At 40.7% G+C, this 11,925-nt stretch overlaps 1 protein-coding gene and 1 long non-coding RNA gene across 10 annotated transcripts in view; one reads left to right on the forward strand and one right to left on the reverse strand.

Annotated features, from left to right (window-relative positions):
• The window catches only part of Atf2 (activating transcription factor 2), a 77,083-nt gene extending 70,326 nt beyond the window's left edge, over positions 1–6,757 (reverse strand). For 3 of the 9 annotated variants that reach the window (XM_063284629.1, XM_039105916.2, XM_063284625.1), the window contains exon 1: positions 6,467–6,746. The gene's annotated coding sequence lies outside the window, so the exon portion shown is untranslated. Of the gene's footprint in view, positions 1–5,933; positions 6,335–6,466 lie in introns of those variants that run through there. The other 6 variants (XM_063284630.1, XM_063284628.1, XM_063284627.1 and 3 more) reach the window with 4 other exon arrangements.
• Positions 6,758–6,812: 55 nt separating this feature from the next.
• Positions 6,813–8,295, forward strand: LOC120101572 (uncharacterized). Its single transcript, XR_005502240.2, has 2 exons — positions 6,813–7,030; positions 7,107–8,295. It is a non-coding gene; the product is annotated as an uncharacterized LOC120101572 (long non-coding RNA).
• The last annotated feature ends 3,630 nt before the right edge of the window (positions 8,296–11,925 follow it).

Consider the following 11,925-nt stretch of genomic DNA (forward strand, 5'->3'; position numbering starts at 1 on the left):
AATATACTCATGATGATGATAAAATAAAAAATTAAAAAATTAAGGTAGAAACTAATTCAGGCAAACACTCAAAATTTTGCCAGGCCTCCTCCACACATGTGAATGTACAACCATACAGACCTGTACATGTCCTCATAGATGTGCAGGTATACCACACAAACATCTTTCTCTGAGGATGTATATTCAAGTTTAAGAAAGTGAAAGCCCGGGGGCTGGAGAGATGGCTCAGCGGTTAAGAGCACCCTACTGCTCTTCCAGAGGTCATGAGTTCAAATCCCAGCAACCACATGGTGGCTCACAACCATCTGTAAAGAGATCTGATGCCCTCTTCTGGTGTGTCTGAAGACAGCTACAGTGTACTTATATATAATAAATGAATAAATCTTTAAAAAAAAAAAAAAAAAAAAAGAAAGTGAAAGCCCAATCCAACCAATATCCATGTTTCACCATTAAAACATACCTGATAGGGAGCTGGAGAGATGGATCAGCGGTTAAGAACATTGCCTACTCTTTCAGAGGTCCTGAGTTCAAATCTCAGCAACCACATGGTGGCTCACAACCATCTCTCCTGGGATCTAGTGCTCTCTTCTGACATGCAGGTATACATACATGCAGACAGAGCATTCATATACATAATATAAGTAAATAAATCTTTTAAAACCCTTACCTGACAAATGATAAAAAAACACCAGCAACTTTTAACATTGTGAATGAGAATTGATGGTATAACTATGATAACTAAAATCTTGATAAAGACTTCAAAAGAACAAACTGTCTTAATTTCATCAAAGATGATGAAAGGTCTCATTAGAAATGTTGATGGTAAGATTAGTAAAAACAATGGCATCAATTTTTATAATCTCAAAATATGTATATGTATACTACAACATAAAAAGGGAAGTCTGACATTGGGGAAGAGTGCATATGGAACAAAATGATATTCTCTCAAGTGGATTTATGGAAATTGTAACGTAGTAAGTTCTACCACAAATTATAAATTCCTAGGGAAAATTCAAATTTGTTACCAAAACTACCAAATAAATGATGGTTTATTGTCTTCAAGTCACATCATAAGCATGCCTGAAGCGACTATAGAAAATGATAATTTCTGAATGAATTTTCATAGTAAACACCATAACATGCACTGAGTAAACAAGTCCCTGATGCAGCTGTGAGCACTGATATGCATTAGTCAAATAATACAAGGTTAAATGTTGTTCTCCTTAAAAACAAAAACAAAAACAAAAAACAACACTGAGGCACCAGTGGTAGAGCAAGCCTTTGATTTCAGTGCTCAGAAGGCAGTCAGGTGGATCTCTAAGTTTGAGGCCAACCTGGTCTACAGAGTGAGTTACAAGACAACTAGGGCAACTCAGAGAAACCCTGTTGGCAGGAAGAAGGGAAGTGAGACACAAAAAAAAAGAAGAAAAATAATTTGACTAAGCGTAACAACTACCCTAATCTATATGCATTGTGCCAGAAGTATATATATATATGAAAGAAAATTCAGTAGTAATTCCTTTAAAAAAAATAGTAATTCCTTGAAATCTGTAATTCAGAAAGTAGCTCATAAATTAAAACTAATAAATTCAATGATCACAGTGTACAAAATTTAAGCAGTGATATTATTAGGCTATTGTAAGAGAAAGAAACAGGGGTTGGGGATTTAGCTCAGTGGTAGAGCACTTGCCTAGCAAGCACAAGGCCCTGGGTTTGGTCCCCAGCTCCGAAAAAAAAAAAAAGAAAGAAAAGAAAAGAAAAGAAAAAAAAACCCAGGGAAATGGCAGAAAATATAAAATAGATATTTGTCCCAGTTACATATAATTATTCATATAAAATTAATATGGTCAATTATATGACTTTAAAACTATTAAACAGGGTTGGGGATTTAGCTCAGTGGTAGAGCGCTTGCCTAGCAAGTGCAAGGCCCTGGGTTCGGTCCCCAGCTCCGAAAAAAAAAAAAAAGAAAAAAAACTATTAAACAATATAAATTTTTTCCATTAATAACTCCCAGTCAAGTAATCACATCATATTGAGAATCATGACCACCAAGTTGACAAAATGATGTCAAAGGTAAGACACTCACCCTAAAACATCAATGTGAGCTTACCTCTTTTCTGGGAGAAAGTAAAAGTCATGGCAACTCCACAAATATTTATATCCTCTGATAAGTAACTCCATTGAGTCTACTATCTTATAGAATCAATTCAAAGGAAGAAAATGGTAGCAAATACTACATAGTTTATACAACAGAAAAATACAGGACTACTCACACAGTGAAACATTGTCTCAAAAAAATAAAAACAAAAACATATTTATTAGTTCAATGTTATAACCAGAAGGAGGAAAAAACAAAATAAAAAACCCAGCAGAGCAACTACACACAATCCTGTCTTCAAAACTAAATAAATTTATTAAAAATTAGCTAGACAGGGTAGCTGATGACTGTAATCCCAGGATCTGGGAGGCTGATGCAAGCCTGCCATGGGGCTGAGGCCATGAGTTCCAGCAGCCTGAATTACAGAGCGACATCTTCTCTAAATAAATAGCGAAAATTGAAATCAATTTCTTCCATTTAGGCATTTAATATCAAGAAATGTGGCTTAAGTACTTGGTTAACTGTACATAATCATCAAACATCACAAAACTTATATAATAGAAAACTATAATGCTAGTAACAGGTAAAACTAAATGAATAATGCAAAGTTCCACAAGACAAAATGAAAACAGTTTAGAGAACACACTTAAAAATCAAAAGTGGTGCATGCCTTAAATCCCTGAGCTAAGGAGGCAGAGGCAAGCAGATCTCTGAGTCTGAAGCCATCTGGTCTACAGAATGACCCCCAAAACAACCAGGGCTACACAGGGAAACCTGTCTCAAACAAACAAACAAACAAAACCAAAAATAACAAAAAAAAAAAAAAGGGAAAAAGAGAAGCAAATGGTATAGATGAATATAAACATATACTAAAATTAACTCACATCCATTTACTAATTGCCAAGTACAATTATTCTGTTTCTCTAAGAACTTTCTCAATGATCTCATGGTAACTAGTCACTCACTACTATATTTCAAGTGTCTTGTTGATGTTTTTTTAATTTCTTGGGTATTAATATAGAAAAAGGTTGACAATTACCAGTTAAGATATGAACCCAAGTAAATATACCTACATCCTCAAGATATAGTCACACCTCCTTCCCCCATTCTACCCCACCCCCCACTTCAAAGGAGCAGGAGGAGGAAGAGAAGAAATAGAATTGATTATTTTAGAAGCAATGATGTGGCTCAGCCAGCAAAGCACTCGACATGCAAACCTGACAGACAACCTGAGTTCAATACCCATAACGCATGTAAGGTAGAAAGAAAGAACCACCTCCATAAAGTTGTTCTGACCGCCAAACCCAAGTTGGAGTATGCACATACCAGTACAAGCACATTATACACATATACCTGAACAAATAAAATGAACATTTAAATCCCTCCTTTATGATTACCAAAATGCCAAAAAGAACAAAGTAAGCATCACAGTCCCTATCTCAAAGTGAAAATATAAAATCAGTTTTAGGTTTGTCAATTAAAAAAAAAAGTGAAGACATATACATCACATACAAGTTTATAATTGTATATTTCATATCTATATAATATAAAACACATACATACAATTACCAATGGCCTTAAAGACTCATGCATTCTTCCATTTTCTATGAAGTGATACCTTGTTTTAACTTTTTAACTTTGAGAAACAGAACAAAGAAAGTGTTTTTCTACAATTCCCGCCTCCCCAAGACAATAATAATGATGGTGATCACTATTTCTTCAACATTATAGAGTTACATATAGGGCTAATGAGATGGTCCAGTAAGTAAAGCACTTGCCACCACGCCTGATGACCAGGGGTTCATCCTCAGAACTCATGTTGGAGAAAGGGAACATTTATTCCTCAAAGTTGTCCTTTAATCTCCATAAATATGCTATCATCCACAAGGCAGGAAGGCAGACAAGCATATATACACACACAAATGTAAAAATAAAAACAAATTACACAGAGGTTTTGAGGACGTAGACCTCAATAAAAAAGAGCATACCTTTAGTCCCAGTACTTGGGAGGTAGAGGTAGGCAGGATCTTTATGAGGTGGAGGCCAGCCTGGTTTACAAGCAAGTTCCAGTATAGCCAAACTACAGAGAGAAACTATGTCTGAAAAAAAAAAATAAATGAAAAGAGCTTTCCTAGCACGGGTAGAAAAGCAAACAAAGGACTAGGATGGCTCAACAGCTCCTGTGTTCTTGCAGGGAAGCTGGGCTAGGTTCCTAGCACCCACATGGTAGTTCATAGTAATCTGTAACTCTAGTTTTAGGGACTCAGGATTTACAATATCCTCTAAGGGCACTGCCCATAAATGGTGCACATACATATATGTAAGCAAAACACAAAAATAAGTAAACCTTAAAAAAAACAAACAGAACAAGTTGCATTTCAGGCAAAATTTCAGTCTAAAGAAATAGATGTGAATATAAGACAAAATGTTAAACTATTGATTATATAAGGACAGGTGGTTTTGTAGGTTACAAGTTAATACTGGGAGTATTATATGTAATAATTTTCATAGAGGTCAGTTGAATTATCTAATTACTTCATTGAATTCTAATCAAGGAGGATTTCAGTAAAAATTTTGCTTTAAATATGAAAGATTTATTTACTTTTCTACGGGCATTTTAATAAGAGTAATAAAAGAAATACCAGTTCACAGAAACACACACATTGGAAGAGCCTAAAGGCAAAAATGAGTGGAAACAGCAGGTAAGGTAAAGCTGTTTACTAGACCTAGCAATATAATTGATTAGGAGAGTACAGATAAATAATTAAAACTCAAGTTTTCAAGATTTTTTAAAAGTTAAAAAAAACCCTAGATTTCTTGACTTAATGTTAGTCATGATTTTAGTGGATAGTATCATTCATCTCAAAACAATACAGCTTTAAAAATTTAAATACCCATCAAAACATCTCTGCAATTACTTATTAATGATTTTTAAGACCTAGAAGTTTAATTATCACTCAACACTATCAATGGCCTTAAAGATCTATGAACTTAGTTTTCTTGACCAATTATATAGGATATGTTTTTAGAATGCTTTACAAAATAATCTCTTGGCTTTTGAAAAAAGTTTATTGCAGGGATTCTTCAAATAGGTTTAGCAAATTTAAATACAAGATTCTATTTCAGGAAGTCATCTAGAATTAACTGTTTTAAAATAAGCTTTTATAAAGTCTTACAATTTGGGTGCAAGAGACCCAGGCCATTTGGCGCTTAATGAGTAGTATTCCTGGAAAGGTTATTACTTGACAATGGCCAAGGGTTAAGAATTCCTTCAAATTGGACAAAATAAGCTTCTCAGAATAGTGGGTGTTTGGTCAGATTTCAAATATAGCATTACATGCATGTGGTGTGAACGTGTCCATAATTTATAATCCCCAAGAAACTGTGACTTCCACAAGGTAATCTAGGTATTAGTCAACAGGCCTAAGGGTCCACCATGAGTAATCCCTTTTACTCCATTATGTTGGTGGTAGTTTCACTCCACCTCCTCAGTTCTAAGAGACTCCACTAAGAAGAGACAATTTTATATTACCTATTGCATAAAAATAATGCCCATCTCCTCCAAGGTCTTGGTTCAATGAGTGAGCGCCATGGGGAGACATACACACATCCCTCCCTCCCTCTCTTCCTTGTCCCTGGGGTAATACAAGGCAGATTATTTCCCTGCAAAAGCTGTGCAGAACACCCGTCGAAGTGAATGGGGGGAAATAGCAGAATCAACCTGCACCCACACCTCAGCCCCGCCCCACCTGGAAAGGGAGGGGGGTGGCGAGAGTATGAGGGTGGCAGAAAGGACAGAAAAGGCCGAGACAACCAGCCCCCAGGTTCTCCATACCATTGGCTCCGTCATGTTCCGCCGAGGCCAGAGACCCCGGCCAGATTTTCAGTCAAGCTCCCCAATCCGTCACCGCGGATTCATCCCAAACCCCGCGGTCCACAATCGCCCGGTGCCCGGTGGGGAGCCCAGCATTGGCCCTTTGGCGGCCCGATCAAGGACCTGAGGTGGGGGTCTCCCCGTCAGATGGGCGGATCCGAAGAGCGCCCTGGGGACCTCGCAAGTGACCACACAAGAGGATAAGTCGGAGGGAGGGGTCTGAGAGGAGCCGTTATTCCTTCTCGCTCACGCTTGGGAAAGCGCGCGAGGGAGGGGCCGGAGCCCCAGCGCGTTACCTAACGGTCCGGTCGGTCCGCCAGGCCTGAGGCGGAGGCGCGGCTACAGCGGTCCGGAGGGTTGGGGTCCACAGCAGGGGCGCAAAAGGGGTGGGAGGCGGGGGGTGGGGACTACAGGCAGCGACGTCGCCATGTTAGCACCTTCTTCCTCCGTCTCCCTACAGCCTCCAAGCCTGTGGCCCTTTCACCATTACTCACCTTTCCAGGTCACTAATTCATGTTCCTTTCAGCCACCAGCGAGCCCGGAGCGCTGCCGTGTTTACAAACTAGCCCCGGAGGAAAGGGCTGAATCGCACTTTAAAGGCCACGGGCTCCCACAGGCTTCCGTCCTCTCTCGCGAGATCCGACTGACAAGCCTTCTCCCCGCCCCACTCCCGGCATCCCCGCCGCTTTCTTCTCGCGCCCCTCCCCTTCACGCACACGCCCCTTCCTGATTTCCTCCGAAGGAGCGCCTGCAGGTCAGGTGACTCCGTCCTACACCAGGAAAAGGGCGGGCCTTCGGGAGGGCGGGGGGCGGGGAGGCGGGAACCAAAGAACACTCGGACGCTAGTGATTGGGCGAAGAGCAAGAAAGGCGGGAAGAAGTTCCGAAGGGGCGTGGCCAGGGTGCCCAAGGACCGTTGTTTCCGTAACCAGGGAACTGCAGAAAGCTGTGATTGGCAGCCATAGGGAGGCGGGCACCGGAGGCGGTACCGGATCTGGGGCGCGCGCGCAGGTGGCGGTGGAGAGTACAGGAGGGCGTGGGCGGTGTGAGAGAAGAAAGGTGAGGTCGGGGGAATCTAAAGGAACCCAGCCCCGGCTGCTGGTGTCTCCTTCATCTTGGTTTCCGGCCTCTCTAGGGATATGGGGATATAAAGGGAGACGCTTCTGAACCACCCTCCGAATACCCAGAAGCCAGAGCCGGGGAGCTACGCTTAAAGGTTTTGGAGAAAGGATTTGGCAGTCATCACCCCGTGTGCGGAGTGAAGCAAAATAAGTCAGCCCTGTGTAGAAAAAAGAAACCTTTTCTCAGAGAGGTCTTTGTTTGGATTTTACGAAGCCAGAACTGGAGCTGATCTTCGCCCCCACCCTGCGTCAAGTACATGGTGTATTACAGCACATACGAGTATGTTCAAAGGCAGTGATCAGAAGGAAATACACCGTCTTCCAATCCCATGTCATATTTTAAAACAAAGCAACGATCTTTTTCCTGGAGAAAAATCCTTGGAATTATGGGATTTTCTTTTCTCAAATTTCCTTTACTTAGTTACATATAAAAATACTAATTTTAGAGACTGGAGAGATGTCTCAGCGGTTAAAAGCACTAGATGCTCTTCCAGAGGACTTGGGTTCAATCCCCAGCACCCACATGCAACCCACACTGGTCTGTAACTCCACTTCCAGGAGACCTGACAAAACACCAATGCACATAAGACCGAAATAATTTAAAAATACCAATTTCAATAGGATCGTTTCATTCTTTTAAAGCTTAAGAAATCGGTATTAATGTTTTAAAGAGGACTAAAGGGCGCCAATGAGAACAGCATTCTTCCCACAATACTTTCCTTTTACTTTGTAAATTGTAGTGCCAAAGATATGCCTGTTAATTTTACCAAGTAGGTTTCAAAAACTGGGAGAGGCAGAGGCGGGGAGGACCTAAAGAGATGGCTCAGTGGTTAGGGGCGCTTGATGCTCTTGCAGAGGACCCAAGTTTAGTTTCCTATCACCACATAGTCGCTCACAAAGGGGGATCCAACAACCTCTTCCAGCCTCTGTGGGCATGCGTTCATGCAGGCAAACACTGAAACACAACAAGTAATGTCCTTAAGACTGGAGGCAAGAAGAAAGAGTGGCTGATTAGTGTAATGAGGACGAAAGAGACAGACTTTTACGAGTCTATAGCTAATTCAGGTCCACTCCTAAACATACTTATTCCTAGTGAAGATTTTGGTGCTTATTTTAGGGATATTGGTTGTCCAATAAATATGTACAAGTTGCAAAATGCGATTAAAGCACCTGTGAAGTCTTGCACTAATTTTTAAAAAGCAAGCCTTGGTTTTAGTATGTTTTTCCATTTGTTAAATGCTTATTTCTAATTTAGATTTATGAATACGATTTGTGTATTTACATAAAATACACTCAATTTCTCCACACCAAGTGAAACTAAAATTGTAAGTTTGCCGGGAATATCGTCTTCGAGTTAATGAGCCTGCAATCTAATGATGTGAGATTGTAATGTCACCGGACCTTTTAATAGGTTCCTGGCCTGTACACGTGTGTGTGAGCCAACTCAATCTTCCTTTAAAGCTAGTTTAATTACTTGAGAAACCTGAAAGAAACCAGATCATTACCAGTGTTGGTTCTGAAGTTAGAAGGAAAGTACCATCCTGTAACATTAGGAACACTGCAGGAATGTTAGGCTACTTAACCACTAATTACATCAGCAAGGTGTCATCTGCTCGGATTACTGGTTGGAAGGATGACAGACAAAAATGTAGGACTGCCAGATGATAAATTGCTAGGTTCAGAAAACTTTCACTAGAATGCTGCTCTCCCCCATCTGACAATATCTAATGGGAGAAAGAAAAAAACAAAACAAAACAACAAAAAAAATCCTAAAAATGTTAAAGCATTTCTAAAGAACTTTAAGTCTTGATACATTTCCAAGTTTTTTGCTTTTCCACATGTATATTTTAAAATTGAAACTTTTTGTTTGTTTCTGTTTTTCACTATGTAACCCTGACCATCCAGGAACTTGCTCCTTAGACTAGGTGGGACTTGAACTCACAGAGATCTGTCCGTCTCTGCCTCTGTTGGGATTATAGATGTGCACCATCACCATCACCACCTCCACCTCCACCACCACCACCACCCCTGGGGTAAAAACTGAAATTCTTGTCTCCAGAGTGATTTATTTTCATCTCAAGTGGCAGCAGCTTTGGCATTAAATGTTCATTGTTAGATCTCAAATCCTGCACTCTAAATGTCTCCAGTCGAGGGCCAGGGCTGCCCTTCCCCCTATAATCCAGCCAAAGCCTTTAGCAGGTAGGGAATGAGGGATGTTGAAAGACCTGATGTCCAAGCCCACTTTGATATGTTAAATAGGCATCTCTGTTAGCCATTTGTCCTAGGTTTGAGGCCTAACATGTTCTAGAGGAACATGTTATTCTGAGGAAAATATTTTCAGAATTCTTTTATCTAAGCAACGAGTGTGGGTTTTGTTTTATATTTTTGCTTTTTTTTGTTTTTTTTTGTTTTTGCTTTGTTTTGAATTTTCAGTTTTAGCTAACTTTTTAAAGATGCCTAAAATGAGGGGGAAAAAAAGGGAGATGTAAGTGGAAAACAAATCCAGTACAGTGTTCTTGCTTTAGGTATGTTGGCAGGCCAATGGTACACGAAGGGGCTTCCTTTACCCTGTGCTCCTACGGCCCGTTTACTCTAGCTTTTCTACAAATAGAAACAAGCTAAATGGGGATAATTACTATTTCCAGTTCTGATCCCATGTTCCAGCCACTCTCACTATTTCTAGCCCAATAAAATGTTATGTTTCACCATTTTCCCTCTTGGACTCCCATGTGCCATAAAGTTCTCTGCAACCCTTGGCTAACAAATGCAGGGAACTTCCTGTAGGACCCTTATCCTCATGTTTTCATTGTTGCATTCATGCATTTACTCATCTCTAAGGAGAGTGGATCTCCTGTAAGAACTCGGTACAAAGGCTGGAGAGAGATGGTTCTATGGGTAAGAGCCATTACCATTGTATCATGAAGACCAGATCAGAGCTTGTCAGGTGGTTCAAAAAGGACTGTGGTGACTTCCGCTCCAAGGGATCTGACGCTCATTTCTGGTCTTTGAGAGATCCTGCACACACACACACACACACACACACACACACACACACACACACACACGTAATCACACACATGTATGCGCACACACAGGCATGCACATGCACACACACATAAATAAAAAGTATTAAAAGGAATTTGAAGTGAAATACTGTCAGTCTGAGAACCTGTATTTCATTTTATTCCATGTGTTTTTTATATTTTTCTTATTTGGTGTCTTGCTATATAAGGACTATCTTTCTGAAATGTCTCTGTCTCCTTTTGTGTAAATGCCTTAGGAACATCTTTTCTGATGAGGGTTCCAATATTAATTTATATTTGTCCCTGCATGCAGAATCTATTTACTAACCAACAGTGATTTTAAAAGTTTGTCTTATGGGCATTGGTGTTTCACCTGCATGTATGTCTGTGTGAGGTGTCAGATGGCCGGGAACTGGAGTTCCACACAGTTGTGAGCTGCCGTGAGGGTGCTGGGAATGAGTAGCTAGTACTTTTAACTGCTGAGTATCCCTCCACATCATCTCCACATCTTTTCATTGGTTTTTAGGGATAGAGTTTCACTGTGTAGGCCTGGCTGTTCTGGACTCAATCTGTAGTCCAGGCTGGCAATTCACAGAGATCCAGCTCCCTCAGACTCCTGAGTGCTGGGATTAAAGGCATGTGCCACAGGGGTTGGGGATTTAGCTCAGTGGTAGAGCGCTTGCCTAGCAAGCACAAGGCCCTGGGTTCGGTCCCCAGCTCCGAAAAAAAGAAAAAAAAAAGAAAAAAAAAAAAAAAAGGCGTGTGCCACCACTACCGGGTAACAATGATTTTTCTTTTCTTAAGACAAAAAGGGAGCACAGCTACTGAGCAAATATCCCTTAGGTACAAGAAGAGGTTGTTTGGGGAACATCATTCCTATCATAAAGTGCTCTTTTACTAAATGCTATAAGAATCAGCTTTTGATGCGTTCAGACTTTCCAGATGTCCTGGAATGTGCTGTTTCAGGCTTGGGATGGGGCTATTTTAACCCATTAGTCTGTTATCATTCATCTAAAAGTCTACTAAAAGGTGTATGTACACACATACATATACATGAGAAGGGGTATTTAACTGATGAAACACCTTTTGTGTGTCTAGCTAGGCAGAATATTCCAGTGGCACTTGCGTCTGTCTTCTACAACTAACTTCAAGCCCATGGAAAAAGCTTCCACATTCTCATGGTATCAATGTTCATCCTACTAGAGTGGGTTAGCTGAGATGTTGCCCGTTGGGTCAAGTGGAATGCGGATGATGTAATGTAAAAAGTATGGAGAAAATGGGGGCGCGTCCACTAGGCCAGTGTCTCAGGTGAGTGCGTGGCCTCAGGCATCCCAGCCTCTTCCATATCTTGGCAGATTGTCTTTCCTGCCTTCTGACAGCCCAGGCGTTTCCCGAACATGGCTGAAATGTTCATGCTTTAATTACCTCTTAGCATCTGTCTCCACCATGGAGGCTTCTACTCAGAACGTTATAAGTACAGAGTTGTCCAAGAACAGTAGCTAATGTTGTATGGCATCATGGGGGAAATTAAAAGGCTGTGCTTCTTCAAACCATACCCGCTAGCTTATGAGAGAAGCTCAGGGGGGAAATGGACCTTCAGAGCTTTGTTTTCACTCTTGACAACTAGTGTCTCCTCCTGTCTTCCATCTGACCTCATAGATGGAGGGATCACCATGTTCTACATTCTCAACTTAGCAATAAAAGTAGATGGAACTATTTCTTGCATAGAAAACTTGGCCCCGATTCTTAGCAAAAATGCATACTTTTCTCTCCTGAATGACATAATGTTTCTCCTCTGAGATACTTAGGT

Source organism: Rattus norvegicus, chromosome 3 (assembly GCF_036323735.1).
Source record: "Rattus norvegicus strain BN/NHsdMcwi chromosome 3, GRCr8, whole genome shotgun sequence".
NCBI lineage: Eukaryota > Metazoa > Chordata > Mammalia > Rodentia > Muridae > Rattus > Rattus norvegicus.